Here is a 3,001-nt window from a genome sequence, read left to right as displayed (position 1 = left end):
ATTGATGAGTCGATTAATAGTTGTCATATTGAGATTTTTATATAAGAGTGCGTTTTATTGAAATTTATTCATCGTTGGTAAGTACATCCGTCAAAGCCTGTACTACAGCTTGCTCACTGCTATTTAGATCCTTTTCAGATTTAATTTCGGATACCAAAACTTCTTGGTCTTTTGATTTTAATTCTAAATACTCTGGTATTTCTTCGGTTGCCTGTGGCGTCGGCGCGACGGGCCGCGATGGCAGTGGTCGTAGCGACGCGCGAATTTCAATAAAATAATTTCCTGAATTAATTACGAAATACCCTCTTTCTGTAGGGTTCGGTGAGCTGGGTGTTATGGACACGGGTACACCTTGTGCCGTAGTACGTGCAAACCACCTTTGTAGGCGTTCTCTATATTTTCTGCCGCTTCGTTTCGGCATCTATTTATTTAAGTGAAACTCAAAATTATACCTTAAATTTATCTCAATTAATATATTCCGTAAGAATGACTTCAAATAGGTAGAGGTTGGTGTAAAGCAGGAAGGTATTTCTGGTCTCGTAATCCTTAATCACTAAGGTCCTGTTCGTCAGGGCCTGTCAGAGTCTCGTTCGGATCTCAACCGACTCGCTAGCCAGGAAATCCTCACGCGATACTCTACAAATCGCTGTGTCTTAATTAAGTCCTGGAGTACGCTGTGATTTACTACCATGGACTGTCAGAGCTCGATCTTAAAAAGCAAAAGCGACCAAGAGCGATTTTATGCTACTTGGTAATTTAGCGCAAATATAGTGCCGCCTAAGGCGCCGCAGCTCTGCAGGACTGTGTGTGTAATAGGCTCTCTACAAGCAGTTCTGCCTGCAGTACCTAGAGACCAAAGGACAAGCTCGAGGAGATTCAGGATAAAAAGTAATGAATTCACCCTTATGGTAACCTGATATGGGACCTTCTGGTAAGAACTAAAGAGTCAGCCAGACAAATGGTTATGCTAGCGTAGTTTAACTTTATTAATTGGTTGTAGGCTACGTGTTGCCGATCGATTATAAAATTCGTGTGACGAGATAAAAATTATTTTATATTGGCAGTGAAGGGCCAACTAGACTTTTTGGAGCGAATGTCTAATACGATAGTGTGATTGTGTGCAGTGGACTTACAGTTATTTTATGGTAGAGTTGCGTATATGGATCCTTTCGTTATTCGCCAGGACACGCTCGCAAGTGGTTCGCAATATTAGCTGGTCGTCAGTAAAAAAATGCCCGGGCGGTGGCCTTAAGGTAGCAGGCGAAGGGCGGTGTGGAAGTTGAGTAACTCGGCGTCGTCCCCGTTATAGTGTGGTACACTCGTGTATTTATGTAGTTAATCTCACGAACAAATGCTTCGATGCAACGGGCCGGCGAGATGATTTAATGCAGAGATAGAAATATGTATGTTTATGTGTAAGTGTATAGGAACGTGCGCCTACGTAACGGGTGTGCGTTTTACAATTTCCCGTGCGAATATCGAGTTGGTGTTGCGTGTGAATATTGAAGAAAGTTGTCACTGAACTCTTAAAATTATGTGTAGCGTCACGCAAAAATTCTTTTTAGTATTTTTCGAATATGAATTACGTAAAGATTATCGAGGAAATATTAAGGAACTGTCGTATGTCCGCCGCAGAAAAATCGTGTGTAATATTGTGTCGAAGAATTATAAAAGAATTAATGTAAAACTGTTGTAAAATTATATGTAATTTTTGTGTATTTCTAAAATTATATGTAACACTGTGAAAATTGTGTGGAGTCTCACTAAAATTATGAGTCGTACTCTGCGTGTTAAATTATAAGAAAAAGACTGTCGTGAATTTATGTGTAGTATCGCTGAAATTACATGTATGTCTTAAGAAAATTATGTCGAGGAACTACTGACAAAATTATGAGTAGCACTGTGAGTCTCTGTTCGTGTAGAAATTATAAGAAAAACTGCCGCAAAAATTATGAGTGTGTGTCTGAGAAAATGTCGAGTAATTACTCGTGTAAAATTATGTGTAGTACTCTGCGGTAAAATTAAGTGTGACTGTGCGGAAAAACGTTGCGGAACTTCGGAACGAAAATTGTTTGTCGCACTGTGTGAGAAATGTTGAGAGACTGACTGCTCGCGCGCTCCGGGAGCACGGTTTATATAGGGCTCCAGTGGCTGCTTCGCTCGAGTCCGGCGGCTTCCGACGGCGGTCGGGCTGCGTCGCCGAATTTGAGGGTGGCATGGTGGTCTCGAGTCGGCCTTCATCAAAGGGATTCCACCGCTCTTCAGCTTCCTGGTACTGCATGCGGGTGGCTGGATGACGTGATGCACCGTGGCGTGATGCATGGTGATGCGATGATGTCATGCCAGACGCGTTTGATCGTGTCCATGCGAATTCGCTACGCGTTTATTCTATGCTATCTTAATTATATTAACAATTCCGCTGTTACGTATGGCCTTCATAATTTCTTATTAATAATATTTCATAGTACTAAGATGCCTTTGCTTGCATCGCCAATATTTTATTCTATAGTCTCGGCCCTTTTTAACAGCTGAATTAGTAAAATCGCTGTTAACATAAAGTTTCACTTAAAATATTATTTATGCTACATCTCAGTTAGTACAAATCGGCCGATGGCTACTATGGCCTTTTAATATTTATAGTGGCGCGAAAGTTTTAAAGTTTTTGGAGGCCTGGACGTAACAACGGTCGTCTGATCTTAACGTGCTCGATTATTTCTTATGGGGCTACGTTAAAAATTTGATCGAACATCGGCGTGATGGTACAGAGAATGAAGTACGTGAAGCTATTGTTGCGGCCTTCAATACCATCACGCCGGAAATAGCACATCGTGCGACGCGCAATATTGTACGAAGAGCCGAACTTTGTATACGGGAGGGAGGACGGCACTTCGAACAATTGTTAATTAATTTGTAACAGTGGATTAGGCCTACTGGGGACACCACTTAAAAAAAAACGCGCCATGCTATCTACCGCCAGGTGGTGTGGAAAAGATAGCACTGA

The sequence above is a fragment of the Odontomachus brunneus genome, unplaced genomic scaffold (assembly GCF_010583005.1).
Source record: "Odontomachus brunneus isolate Ranch 3 - 2012 unplaced genomic scaffold, Obru_v1 Obru_scaffold_347, whole genome shotgun sequence".
Taxonomy (NCBI): Eukaryota; Metazoa; Arthropoda; class Insecta; order Hymenoptera; family Formicidae; genus Odontomachus; species Odontomachus brunneus.
Note: the sequence above shows the minus strand (reverse complement) of the source record.